Below are 14,769 nucleotides of genomic sequence, written 5' to 3'. Positions count from 1 at the left end.
CAGGGCGTTGTGCGACTGAGTCGCTGACGAGCATGGTATTGCAACCGGTGTCTATGAGGATGCGGCCGAAGATACCGCCAACACGTCCATGAACCATGAACGTGTGCTTGTCGGTGACGGGCCCGGGGCGTTATTCCGGAATGGTGTCCTGCAGTCGGGGTCCGGTAGGTCCCTCGGGTTGTGTGGACGCTGAGACCCTGCAGGCGGTCAGGCCCTGGGGAGAAAATCCTCACTTTTGATGGAGTACGCGGGGCTTGGGGGTTCCTCCGCGGCCACATGGAACTCCTTGTTGTCATCATCGAAGGCCTTGGCGGGCGCCGCCGAGATCTTGAGACGGTCCGGGTTCTTAGGGCACTCTCGGGCGTAGTGGTCCTTGCTGCCGCAAGTGTGACATTCGCCTTGCTGAGTTTTCCTCCCCTTCCCAAGGGGTACTCAGTTGGAGTTGAAGGTGCGGGGCGTATCGCGCTTCGCGAGCCTGGGCCGGAGTGGCCTTAGCGGGTTGGACCCGTTTGCTGTCTTCCAAAATGCGGGCGATCCGGTCGGCATAACCCCTGATGCGGAAGGCCCTCTGGGCGGCTTCCTGAAGGGTCTTGATGGGGATGTCTTCGTCCTCATTGCCCTCTTGTAGGATGAACTGGTAACACTACTCACGGATGCAACGTCCGACCTGGTGGAAGGTCAGGAAGTACTCACGTTTCTGTCCCGGCGTAAGATGTTCCTTTTTGGGGAGCATAGCAATCTGTGTGGTCAGTGCGTTGAAGGCCGAAACGTAGTGGGACATGCTGTCTTTGAACTTCAGCGCGGCCAGTTTCGCCTCAACCGAATTACGGAGGTTGGCGGGGTAGAACCTGCGCCTGAGTGCCTTCAGGAACCGTTCCCGGGTGGCGGGAGGCTCTCTGAAGCGAGCCTCGAGCTTCCACCGCTCAGCGGCGTCTCCCGACAAGTGGGCTACGAAGTGTTTCACGTCCCCGTCCTCCGTTCTGAATTCGGTGGCTTCCAGATAGCGTAGGTGGGCGTCGACGAACTCATCCAGTTTGGCAACCATGTCTTTACCGTTAGGCTTACCGTCGATCTTGGTCAGCATCTTAGCCAAGGTGGTTCGAAACTCCTTCTCCGCGGCCGCCTTGCGCTTACGCTCTTCGCCAGCCGCCAAATGGTCCTCGCGGCTAACCCGTACTCCAGCAAAGGGGCCGTCATCTGGACGGTCCATCTCCAGGCGCTCGAATTGCTGCTGGAGTTGGGCGTTGGTGTTGGCCAGCTGGGCTAGGATTTGGAGGATTGTTGCCTGTCTGTTCTCTTGTCGGGCTGGGGTACGGCTCCTGCGCCGCATGGGGGAGCGGCTTCGGGTCCTTGCCGGGGAGCGGCTGTGGTGGCGGCTTGCTGAGCGACTCCTTCGACGGGGTGGGAAGATGCTCCTGCGAGCTCGTCGTCCGCGCCTGTACTGCTCTGGCGTCCGATTCCGGCGTCGGGGGTCCGGGCTTCGACGTCGACGCGCTGAGCGTGAGCTGGAGTGCCTCCTTCCAGGTGGCGACCACGGGGGTGACCCCCTGCGCCTGTGCAAGGGGCGGTTACGCTCTGCGGGGCCGTTGCCTTGGCGTTGGTCGCCGTCGAGCCGTTGCGCCCTTCGATGCGGGTGTTCAAATGGATCAAGCTCTAAGCGGTCATTGTTAACTATCGCGTAGCTGACGGCGGTATTAGCACCCGCCTGAGAGTTGCTCATCGTAGGTTGCCAGACAGATCTTGAAGGGTGGTGCTACCATGTAATAATGCTAGGTCCGTTGCCAGACGCTAGCTCGGTCTCCGCTCGATGTATTGAAAGAATTCCAGAGTTTCTACCTCCTGGGGCGCCGCCCGAAGGCTTTTCTTCCCTTCGGGAGTAACCCCAGAGCGTAGGACTCCAATATAATCTATGCTACACGTGATCTCATGCCCTACCCTAAGGTGACATGAGTCTATCTAAGTGAAAGATAAAACAAACAATGAGTACAATAGTGCGGCCGTACGCGAAAAGCGGGCGGACGTCGGGTGAATAGCTATGACTAAAAATGAAAGAAATGAAAGAGTAAAATGAAAGAAGAGGAAATCGCCGCAAGTATAAAACAAGAGACAGCTGTCAGTCGCCCCAGAGAGGTAAGAACAACGTTCCCATACTCAACTACCATATCCCAGACTACCACACAATACGCAAAAAAATGGCAATCGGAGGCAAGAACGGCGGGAGTGGCAAGAAGAGCGGCGACGGCAAGAAGAAGCAAACGGCCCGTAAGATGGTGAGGCCAGTAGCCGCTCCAGCTGCACCTCCGCCGGGACCCTCATGACCGACAACGCGCTCTACGCGCGCATCGTCCGCAGCGTCCGCAGGCGACTCTTCGATGTCGAAAGCCCAAGTTAGAGAAGCTCTTCGATTGGCAACGGAGGTATCGACGTGGAGGTACCGCAAGGATAACCATGAGAACCTCGCGAAGCACCTGGCGTTTACGAAGGCGAAACTGGATCGATCGAACCGAAAGAAGGGGTCGTTCGAGGCATTGATGGAAGAGGCAGACTACCTTGGATGTAAGGCAGTCTCGGAGTCGCGATATAAAGGAAAAGGCGGCATAACAAAGGAGAAGATGAAAGAGGCGAAGCGCCGCAGTGATGCGGCCAAGAGACGGGAGCGAGACAAGATGATGAAGCAACTCCAGTACTTGCGAAAGCACATGGATGATTGGTCTTCGAGTGATGATGGAGACAGTGACAGAAACGGCGGGGGAGGTGGTTTAGGGGGTCCGCCTGGTGGAAGCGGAGCCGGAGCCGGTGGAGCCCCCGGTGACGGGGCAGCGGCGGCTATTACGGTGGCGGGTTAAGCTGCCGAAGTCATATATAGTGCCCAGAAGTGATCCCGGTATGGGTGTTCTGCATGTCTCATTTGGACGTAGTTGTCACCGGCTGTCTATTGCTAGCGACACATCCTTCTTCAATTGCTTGAATAAATTTCGTATCTGTCTCGGGAGGAAAAGGCTTTGTGAAGTAATCAGCCAGTTGTTCCTGCGTCGCGGTGTCGAGGAGTATGACGTCTTTCTTTGCCACGCCGTCGCGTAGCTTGTGGTAGCGTACGTCGATGTGTTTGGAGCGTTGAGTAATAGCCGTGGGGTTGACAATCTCGCGGGGGCTCTGATTGTCGATGTGGATCGGCGTGGGGTCCTTGATGTTGCCGTATTCGTCGCCGCAGACCTCCGCGATAATCGAGCGGAGCCAGAAGACCTTGTTGTAACCGAGGGCTGCGGCAATATACTCAGCTTCCGTGGAGCTGAGAGCTACGCACTTCTGCTTGGTGCTTTTCCAGTAGATAAGCTGGCCGTTGAAGAAGCTGGCGATGCCCGCGGTAGATTTGCGGTCGTTGACATCATCTGCGTAGGATGCGTCTCTATAGACGCGAAGCCCAGCTTGATCTGAATGAACGGACTTGTAGGTAAGCTCGAAGGTGCGGGTACCTTTAAGGTAGCGCATGATGCGAAGTACATCATTCCAGTCGGCTTGACTAGGAGCTGAGACTTGACGTGCGACGAAGCCGACGGCAGTTGAAATATCCCAGCGCCAGGTAATGGATGCCCACGTGAGGGCCCTTACTGCTTCCTGGTAGAGAAGCTTGTTAGGAAAAGGGGGGCTTGCGGAGGCTGGTTGGGTACGCGCAGAGTCGGCGCACGGCGTGGAGACCGGGGTAGCGTTTTGTTGTCCAAATTGTTCAAGTAAACCGTCGATATAGGTAACATTGCTGATTGTGAGTTGGTTCCCTTGCGCAGCAGGTATACCCAGTCTGCGCGCGGTTTCTGCGGATCTTTGCCAGGTAGGGGTAGTAAAACCAACCCACTTGACAAGGTATTCCTTTTGGACGTTCTTGCCGCGGCGCTGACGTTCAGAAAGGATGTGTTTGATAGGGAACTCCTCTTGCGAGGTTTGAGCATCTTCTAGAAGATCTAGGAGAGCAGGATCTTGACAAAGGTGCTCAGGGAGCCCAGTAGATTTGTTGAAACGAACGTCACGTGAGACGGCGACAGTGTCGCGTACTGGATCCCATACATAATACCCTTTGGTGCCTTGTTGGTGAGCATAGCCCACTAGGTATGTCTTGGTAGCACGATTTGCCATCTTGTCCCGGCCCTTGGGTGGAACGACAGTGTACGTGAGACATCCGAGCTTGTGCAGATGCGCGATGCTTGGGCGGCGACCGGTAAGGAATTCGGAGCGCGATTTGGCGTCCGGGGATGCAACTGAATGCGGGTAGAGGTTGTGCAGGTAAGAGGCAGCCTCCAGAATGTACGGCCAGAGCTTGCGGGGAAGGTGAGTGTCCGCGAAGATGGCGCGTATGCGGTCCAGCAACGTCCAATTGAGGCGCTCTGCTTTCCTGTTTTGTTGACTAGAATACGCGACAGTGGACTCATGGGTAGTCCCATTGTTGTGCAGGTACGACGTGAGCTCGCCAGTGTATTCTCCTCCCCTATCCGTACGTAGGATCTTGAGGGAGACGCCAGTTTGATTCTTGAGCCACTTATGAAAGATCATAAACCTTGCGCTAATAGTGGATGCCTCCTTGTCCTTGATGGAGTAGGTATGGGCGAAATCGGAGCCGTCGTCGAGGAACGCGAGACTGTAGCGCTCTCCGTCGATGCCGCAGATCCAAAATGGACCTTGTAAATCGCTGTGTATCAGCTCACCGGGTTTGTGTGGCGGGGATGTCGATTTAGGGAAGGTAAGGCGGGTAGCTTTGCCGAGAGCGCATGGATCGCAGCGTGCGCCGGAGTCCGGCGTAGCTCCCACTGATGGCCAATCCTCTACTATCTTAGGCATAACCGCGAGAATGTGGTTTCCAGCGTGTCCAAGACGTTGATGCAGAAGTTGGGGGGTTATGGAAGCGACCAGTGCTTGTGCATTGGGTAGGCAAACACCCAGTCCGTCTACAATAACTTACAGCAAAGTAGTTATTGTATATGAACATCAGTTAAACAACCAGTGTGGAAGGTAGTCCACATCACAACGTCGGTGGGGTGAAAGGAGACGGTAACGCCGTTATCAGTGCATTGAGCAACGGATATAAGCGGCTTGACAAGACTAGGAACCAATAACACGTCGCGTAGAGCGAGAACGTTGCCGCCGGACATAGGTTGGATAAGTACGGTACCCTTGTTTTGAGAGGTGATGGTAGTCGAATCCACGAGTCCAATAAGGCGTTGGTAGTCTTGAAGAGAGGATGGATCTAGATCCTCAATATAGGGGGTCATGTGATCCGTACGGCCGGAATCCACGTTTGCCTTGAAGATGCGGATGTCGTGGTTGGCTGGGTGGACTTGAACGTGCATGGCATGGGCCGTGGAGGCTGCAGCGGGTGCATCCTGCTTAGTTTTCGCGTTCTTGTCCAAAATGTCTTTGCGAGCTTTGTAAGTAAAGCAGTTTTCCGACTTGTGGCCATCCCGTTGGCAGTATTTGCACTGGGGAGGCTTCTTGGTTGCGTCAGAAGATGAGGATTGGGTAGAGGGGGTGCATCTAGCGCCGCCAGGCTCGGATTTGTTCTTCTTCTTCTGAGGTAGAGTGGAAGTAACGTGGGCAGCGGATGCGCCCGACGAATCACGGCCTCTTGAGAAGGACTAAGGTGATCGTTGTACTGAGCCTGAGCAGTGATCAGGGTACTAAGATTCTTAGGAAGGGCTTGAAGGAAGTCGGCACAGAGTATGTATTCCGGGAGCCCAGGTAGTTGTCCAGCCAAAAGGTTGAACTGGGCGATGGTTAATTGACTTGGGCTTCAGTGCGCGCAGTCTGTGAAGAACTTGCAGCAGATGAGGGCGGGGAATGAAGCGCCTTAACATCGCAGAGCGTAATCCGAGCTGAGGAGGCAGTCCATAGACGTCTTGAATATCGTGCCATGAAATTATGGAGAAGCGCTCATTTTCAGGAAGGCTTTTCCACCACTGGAGAGCTGGTCCCGTGAGCGCGTTGACAACGAAGTCTACGCATTTGGAAGGCGAAATCATCTGGTACTTCATAATCACATCAATGTGATAAATGAACCCTTGTAGCTTGGTAACGTTGGGGTCGCCATTGTAGGTGCCAAGTTTACTAAGCATAGTGTTGATGAAGACTTTGGAAGCTGATTTGCCGGCCGAAGGGGGTGTTACAGGAGTAACTGATCTCACAGACGCACTTTTGTGATGAATTTCAGCGAAAGGAGGGCTTTGAGAACGGGTTTGAAAGTAAGGATGCCGTTCCGGGGCTTTATAAGCGTATGGGACGGAGTAGGCCATAGCGCGCTGAGGAGGCGCATGGGGTTCCAGCGACACAGAGGTCATGTATGGCACATTTGCCTGGATGGGGCTAGTCGAGTAATGAGAACGAGTGCTGTTCACAGGCGACTGAGCAAGCAGGTTCACGGAGGGGACTGTAGGCGCTCGGCCCGAATTCAAGAGCGAGGTAACCAATCCAGTCAGATTGGCTATTTGATCCTTTATTTGAGTCATCTCCTGTTCCTGCTTAACAGGCATAGGTTCTTCCTGAATGGAATCCATCAGGAAGGGGTTGGTTCCGGTATGTCCACGTGATTCAGGCGCATCCACATATGGCGTGGTTACGTCTTTCCATTCTGCAATAGTAGCAGGAAGCTCCTCTTTCCTCCTCTTTTCATCCACAAATTCACCAGGCATTTTGTAAGGCGGGGTAGGTGTTGGTTCACTGTGTAAGTCGGCATGACGGGCTACGCCTTGATTAAGCGGAGTACGTGAGTCAATGCCAGAGCGCTGATTAATAGATTCAGAACTCTTAACAGGGGGTTGTTAGTACGGGAGTCAATGCCAGAGCGCTGATTAATAGATTCAGAACACTTAACAGGGGGTTGGTGAACTTTCTTTCCTCCCCCTCTAGTAGCCGCAGGTAGTGGGCCCAGGAGAGCTCCTCCCTGGGACCGCGTGTGGTGAGCGGAGGGCTTGCCGGCTGTCACTGCAGCTGCGTAGCCCTTCTGAGATTGGGTTGTTGAATCCTTAAGAGTGCGGTGACTGGAGACCGTGAGTTCTTTTATCCTGGAACGTCCGCTAGTTGCGGCCGAAGCCAGGGCTCATGACCACTTAGCAGTAGTCGGCAGAGGAAGCAGATGACTGAGGGGACTCTATGTAGTGTGCAATGCTGTACTGTGAAGTATGTATTGTTTTGTGTAGAAAAGAGGACATGAGGTCGGAAAGGGGAAGAAAAGAGTGAAGTCCCGTACGCGGAAGCGTGGCGTAAGCGGGAGGGGAGTCACGTGAGGAAATAAACTACGGGAACCCTAACCGGGGACTTGAGAGTATGAAACCTCCAACAGAGCCCCGCGTACTCCATCGAAAGTCAGGATTTTCTCCCCAGGGCCTCACCGCCTGCAGCGCCTCAGCGGCCAGACAACCCGAGGGACCTACCAGACCCCGACTGCAGGACACCATTCTGGAATACCGCCCCGGGCCCGTCATCGACAAGCACACGTTCATGGCCCATGGATGTGTCGGCGGCATCTTCTGCCGCATCCTCATAGACACCGGTTGCAATACCATGCTCATCAGCGACTCATTCGCCCAACACCATGATCTTAACACGTACGACTGTCCCACGCCCCTTGAGGTGCGCTGGGTTGACAAAGCCGGATCGTACGGCGCCACGCGGATGATTTGCGCCGACGTCTCCGTCTTCACGGAGCAACGAATACCTCATAAGACTCCTCGGGTCCCGTTTGTCGTGGCCCCGATCCGCGCGGATGTTATCCTAGGGCTACACATCTTGGACCTTGACCTCATACGTTCATGGCGCGACAATGGGTTCCCAGCACTTCAGTTTGAGGCTAACGCAACCGTACTAACTTTCCGAGCTAAACCCACCACCCTCCGATGGCAGCAACCCAGCGCTTGCGCGGCCCGGTTACTCAAACCTCATACGGGCCCTCACCCCCGCCGTTTCTACCCCAAGCGCGCGGCCTTAAATGAGGAGGGCTTCCTCACGGCCAAACAATTCAAGCGAGTAATCAAGAGGGATAAGACCACCGAGGTCTATACCGCATGGGTCTCACGCACGGACACGGATGTGGACCTGGCCACACACAACACCCTTGCGGACGTCGCCGAAGCCGAGGCTGACTTTGTTTGCACAGTCAAGGCGAAGAGAAGTGCGATCCTAGCGAACCGAAAGGCAACGGCCACCCCTCTGGATACCACCCCGGAGGATCCACTTGCGTTGGTCGCCGCCGACCACCCCCTTTGCCCCACGTTGGAACAGTTTACAGATACCCTCTTCACCAAACAAACCGGCCTCCCGCCGGACCGCGGCGACGACAACTTCAGCATCAATCTGAGGCCCGGCTTCAAGCCTGTCATGCTCCCACTCCGCCACTTGGCCCCCGACGAACTCGACGAGCTACGGCAGCAACTCAAGCGCCTATCATCCCGCAGGTGGATCTCCCACTCTAAGAGCCCCTGGGGGGCACCCGTACTGTTTGCCTCCAAGAAGGACGGTGGCCTCCGCTGCTGCATCGACTACCGGGCCCTCAACAAGATGACCCATAAGGAGGCCACGCCCCTCCCGAACCTCAACAACCTTCGGGACCGCCTCGCCGGCATGAAGGTCTTCACCGCTATCGACATCCGCAATGCCTACCACTGCATCCTCATTTGGGAGGAAGACCGTGAGAAGACTGCCTTCCGGACGCGCTTCGGCCACTTCCAGTACAACGTATTACCCTTTGGGCTGACAAACACGCCCAGGACGTTCCAACGCCTCACGAACAAACTCCTGGGTGACAAGTACGATTCATACCTCATCTCTTACCTCGATGACATCCTCATTTTCAGTCCCAACATGGACTCACACATCGGGCATGTCACTGAAGTGCTCAAGACCCTCTCGGCTCACCGCCTTCACGTGAAACTGTCCAAATGTCAGTGGGCAGTGGACGAGGTCGGGTTCTACGGGCATATGGCCGGTAAGGACGGCCTTTCTATCGCCCTATCCAAGGTCAAGGCTGTCCGCGCTTGACCCGAACCCACCAGCGCCCTCAAGCTCCTCTCCTTCATGGGGCTAGTCAACTTTGTCAAGGAATACATTCCGCATTATGTTGACACAGCCCTCCCACTGACCAACCTTCAATCCAGCACCCGCCCGTGGCAGTGGGGCGCCGAGGAACAAGCAGCCTTCGACACCATCAAGGCGCGCGTCGCCGATGCCCCTGCCCTGGCGTTCTTCGACCGTGATAAGTTCCCTACATCTTCTCCGGCGCGTTGGGCTTCGCCGTAGGGGGGTGAATCGGTCAGGGCACGGACTGTCAAGGGAATCTTCCTGATCGCTCGGAAGGCCCTGGAGAGGTCGTACAGTCACAGGAAGAAGAGAAACATGTTTGGGGAAGGTAGGAATGGAACCCACGCCACCTGGGTGAGAGCCAGGTGTCTTAACCACTAAGCCAAAATGTGTGTGTTCCCATTACACAGACGGTGACTTTCCCATGCCAAACCCACTGCCCACCACGAAAAAGGGCCTCAATAACCTTCCGCGCCTCCACGTCATCTCATATTACTCACACAAAATGGCTCCGGCCGAAACCCGATGCCCCGTGCACGAACAGGAGCTCCGAGCGTTGGTCAAAGTGATCCGCGCTAACCGCCATTACCTCATTGGTTGCCAATTCCGTGCATTCGTCGACCACGAATCCCTCATATACCTCCAGAATCAGCCTCATCTCTCCCGGCGCCAGGCCGGCTGGGTGGAGTTCCTTCAGGACTACGACTTCACTATCGAATACCTTCCCGGCGAGTTCAATCACATTGCCGACATCCTCAGCCGCACAGCGCTGTACGCCCCGAAGTGCGCCAGCTGTCAGATGAAGGACACCCTCGCCCACCTGCAGACCACCGCGACAAACCCCGATGACCCCTCTACCCTCTTGGGTTTTGCCCGCCGCCTCACGCGCAACGACCGCGGCTTCCTTCTGTACCATGGCCGCCGCTACGTCCCCGAGGGCCTTTGGGGCCCCCTCCTCCGGTTCTATCATGACTCCCTGGCCAACGGCGGTCACTTGGGTGTCCAGCGCACCGTTGCCAAACTCCTCGGGCTCTACTACTGGCGCCGCCTTGAGCGCGAGGTCCACCAGTACGTCCGAACTCGTCTCAACTGCGAACGCAACAACCAGGCCCCCAACTTCGGGCTCCTACGCAGCATTCCGGTCCCCGACAAGCGCTGGTGTTGCGTCGGCTTGGACATCTACTTCCCCAAGACAAACTCGAAGGGGGGGGAAGTGGGATACGAGTCCGTCATGGACAACGGAGCCGTCCTCATCCTGGTGGACTACTTATCCAGCCGCGTAATCCTCCTTGAGACCCACGCCAAGGCGACAGCAAAGGAACTCACCCAGCTGTTCTTCGACCAGGCCTTCCGCATCACGGGCATGCCCCACATGATCATCAGCCATCGGGACACCAAATGGACCGGCGCCTTTTGGAAGCACCTCCTGAAGTGCGCCGGCGTAGAGAAGGAACTCTTGTCGGCACGACACCAACAGACCGACGGCAAGACAGAGAACGTCATCAAGACAATCAAGAAGATGATGATCCCCTACCTGAACGACACCAGCTCGAACTGGCGCAAGATGCTTCTCCTCCTTGAGTACAACTACAACAGGACGCCCCAGACCTCCACGGGCATGTCCCCGTACGAGATCGACATCAGGTACATCCCAAAGGTACCCGACCAACGGGGTACCAGCGACTCAACAGAGCAACTGAAACAGGCCAATCGAAAGTGCATTGAGGAGCGCATGCAGCAACTGATCGAGGTAAGCCCCATCGTTCAGCACAGACTCCGAGAGGCCCAGAAGAGGCAGGCAAGATACTACGACAGAAACAAGAATACGGATGCGTTTGTAGTAGGCGACCAGGTCCTGCTGAATCGCGAAGGCATCCAGATCAAGAGTATCTCGGTGTTATGATCTCGACGACTGAGGCGGAAGCGAAGTAGAGAAGACATGGCGAGAGTGATAGGCGACAAGAGATTGTATTGGCGAAACAAGAAGCACGGACAGAACAGGAGATGAGAAGAACTGGTGTTGATCTGCTGGGGAGGAAGGGAATGGACGAAGAGAGGCTGGCTATTTATAGATAGACAACCCACCAGATCAAAGAACAACAACAAGAGGGGACTGGGGGGGTCGTCAGCTATGCTCCTAGAGCGGGCGTGGCGAGCGTAGAGAGCATTGCTACAGCTGCTACAGCTGCCGGCTATGGAGAAGCAGTGGGGGGTGTGGAGAAGCTGGGGGGGATTGGCGAAATGAGAGGAGAGAGGAGGAGCGGCAAATGGGGGATTGGCGGACGAGAGGAGAGCGGGGGATTGGCGAAATGAGAGGGGAAGGCATTGACATTGACATTGACATTGACACTGACATTGACATTGGCGTTTGACATTGGCGGCTGACATTGGCGGCTGTCAGTGTGCTGTCATGAGGTAGGCTTATGGTATGGGCGCGTCGTCCATAACACTTGGCCCAAAACAAGAAGCTGCCCGCGCTGTGGATCGGGCCCATCACCGTCAGCGGAAAGGGGCCCCACCCGGACACCTACGAGCTGGAGCTCTCCCACGAGTTCAGTGGACTACACCCGGTGTTCCACGTCAACATCCTACGCAGGTACAACCCTCCGGAGAACAGCCCATACCGAAAAGTGGACGTGCCACCCCCCCCCCAGAGGAAGTCAACGGCGAACTCGAACACCGAGTTGAAGACATCCTCGATTCCAAGTGGGTACGCAACACCGAGATGTTCCTGGTCAATGGGCCGGCTACGACGTGTCCCAGAACATTTGGGAGCCACTCGGACATGTCCGTGACACCTCGGCCCACAAGTGATATGTCCGAAAGCAAGCCGCCAAGCGCCAGGAGACTCGGTAGACCAAGGCGAAGGAGAGAGCGGCAGTCTCTCGTCGCTGTAAACGTATCTGAACCTTGTACATACATCAAAACAGAGTTTCTACTGTCCAAAATGATCATTACTGTTACGGACTCATGCGGGCGGGTACTTAGTACCAAGGCCTATGATGCAGGCGGTCACGTAGTACAAGGGCCTATGAGGTGGGCGGGTACGAGGTACCAGGGCCTATGCGAGCGGGCAAGCGAGGTGTCAGGGCTCATGCGGGCGGGTATGCAATACCAAGGCCCAAGATCCGGGCGGGTACAAGGTACCATGGCCGATGCAAGCGGGTGCGAGGCACCAGGGCTCAGGACGATCGGTGAAGTACCAAAGGGAAACGCTCCGAAGAGATCAAATTCAACAAAATATATACGAGAAAGAAGAGAGACGACGCCAGGCTAAATACCAGCCTGTTTGGCAAAAGACCATTGGCAACGTGTGCCGTGGCAGGCGGCCCCCATGCCACAATGCAGCGGGACGAACTGCTGGACGTTCATCTGGCTAAAGGGAGTGCGTCACGTCAACGGCGGGACCTGTCGAAAATTCACGACTGTCGTACTTATTCGCGGACATGCCCCATACACTTGATGTGGTCGCAGGGGAAGACCTGCACGTCCTGGGCCAGACAATCGCAGTCGGGCCACCCACAGGTGCAGGGTAGCGTCTGGCAGAAGAGCGGCGTTTTGCACTCCTCCCCAAAACCGTCAACGTAGCCGCATGTAAACCCACCAAAGGGCATGTCGGTCTGTCGGAAAGAGACGTGAGCTGTCAGTCACCTCACGGGAACCACCCATAACATGCGGTTCCTTACCGTGTCATCACAGAGCGGGAGGATGCAAGGCCGGCATATAACGTGCTGGCACGCCGAGAGGAACATCTTGCGGGGGCGGTATGTGTTGCAGTTCCAACACGTAAGTCGTAGCAAGAGATGTAAGTCCAAGGACTGGTGGGAAGGTGCCAAGGGGACTACTGCCTTCCTTTTATATGCCGCAGGGACAAGGACCATGGCGCCCCACAACAAGCTGAGGCCGAATTATCTCTATCTCATATCGGCATGGATCTGATTGCCATCATGGTGACCACCGGTGATGCCAGCTGCTCCAGTAGAGCCATGCGCACTCCTCATGGCCGACACCTGTGTCAGCTCCACATGAAGTAAGAGCGGGGAGCGACTGACAGGTGCGGTCGGTGTCGAAGTGACACTTGGCTCTAAGGGGAATGTAATGAGGTGCTGCAGGTGTCACCTTAGTGCGGGGAAGCACTTAGGGCATGAGATCACGTGTAGCATATATTGTTTTGGAGTCCTACGCTCTGGGATGACTCCTGAAGGGAAGAAAAGCCTTCGGGCGGTGTAACAGGAACACACACATTTTGGCTTAGTGGTTAAGACATTTGGCTCTCACCCAGGTGGCGTGGGTTCGATTCCTACCTTCCCCAAACATTTTTCTCTTCTTTCTGTGACTGTACCACCTCTCCAGGGCGTTCCGAGCAATCGGGACGATTACCTTGACATGGTAGCACCACAAGTCCTTCTCGGGACCATACATATACTGCGATACCAACAACCCGGTCCTAGGTACCCCATAGCGGACGAGAGACCCGGGCCCCTCTGTGACAGTCCCCTCCGTGAACCCGCTCGCTCAGTCGCCTGTGAACAGCACTCGTTCTCATTACTCAACTAGCCCCATCCAGGCAAATGTGCCATACGTGACCTCTGTGTCGCTGGCACCCCATGCGCCTCCTCAGCGCGCTATGGCCAACTCTTTCCCATACGCTTATAAAGCCCCGGAACGGCATCCTTACTTTCAAACCCGTTCTCAAAGCCCTCCTTTCGCTGAAATTCATCACAAAAGTGCGTCTGTGAGATCAGTTACTCCTGTAACACCCCCTTCGGCCGGCAAATCAGCTTCCAAAGTCTTCATCAACACTATGCTTAGTAAACTTGGCACCTACAATGGCGACCCCAACGTTACCAAGCTACAAGGGTTCATTTATCACATTGATGTGATTATGAAGTACCAGATGATTTCGCCTTCCAAATGCGTAGACTTCGTTGTCAACGCGCTCACGGGACCAGCTCTCCAGTGGTGGAAAAGCCTTCCTGAAAATGAGCGCTTCTCCATAATTTCATGGCACGATATTCAAGACGTCTATGGACTGCCTCCTCAGCTCGGATTACGCTCTGCGATGTTAAGGCGCTTCATTCCCCGCCCTCATCTGCTGCAAGTTCTTCACAGACTGCGCGCACTGAAGCCCAAGTCAATTAACCATCGCCCAGTTCAACCTTTTGGCTGGACAACTACCTGGGCTCCCGGAATACATACTCTGTGCCGACTTCCTTCAAGCCCTTCCTAATAATCTTAGTACCCTGATCACTGCCCAGGCTCAGTACGACGATCACCTTAGTCCTTCTCAAGAGGCCGCGATTCGCATAGCCGACTAGCGCAACGAGAAGACCCCGGGTATGCATCAGTCGGGCGCATCCGCTGCCCACGTTACTTCCAATCTACCTCAGAAGAGGAAGAACAAATCCGAGCCTGGCGGCTCTAGAGGCACCCCCTCTACCCAATCGTCATCTTCTGATGCAATCAAGAAGCCTCCCCAGTGCAAATACTGCCAACGGGATGGCCACAAGTCGGAAAACTGCTTTACTTACAAAGCTCGCAAAGACATTTTGGACAAGAACGCGAAAACTAAGCAGGACGCACCCGCTGCAGCCTCCACGGCCCATGCCATGCACGTTCAAGTCCACCCAGCCAACCACGATGTCCGGATCTTCAAGGCAAACGTGGATTCCGGCTGTACAGATCACATGACCCCCTATTTCGAGGATCTAGATC

The 14,769-nt window shown here is 55.5% G+C and overlaps 2 pseudogenes across 2 annotated transcripts; one reads left to right on the top strand and one right to left on the bottom strand.

Annotated features, from left to right (window-relative positions):
- Positions 1-9,372: 9,372 nt before the first annotated feature.
- EV422DRAFT_t20 lies at positions 9,373-9,441 on the bottom strand (annotated as a pseudogene). Its single transcript has one exon. The product of its transcript is annotated as a tRNA-OTHER (tRNA).
- A 3,858-nt stretch (positions 9,442-13,299) lies between these two features.
- EV422DRAFT_t35 lies at positions 13,300-13,368 on the top strand (annotated as a pseudogene). The gene has a single exon. The product of its transcript is annotated as a tRNA-OTHER (tRNA).
- Positions 13,369-14,769: the final 1,401 nt, after the last annotated feature.

The sequence above is a fragment of the Fimicolochytrium jonesii genome (assembly GCF_025526975.1).
Source record: "Fimicolochytrium jonesii strain JEL569 chromosome Unknown EV422scaffold_3, whole genome shotgun sequence".
NCBI classification, from domain to species: domain Eukaryota; kingdom Fungi; phylum Chytridiomycota; class Chytridiomycetes; order Spizellomycetales; family Powellomycetaceae; genus Fimicolochytrium; species Fimicolochytrium jonesii.
Note: the sequence above shows the minus strand (reverse complement) of the source record. Positions and strands in the feature narration are given on the sequence as shown.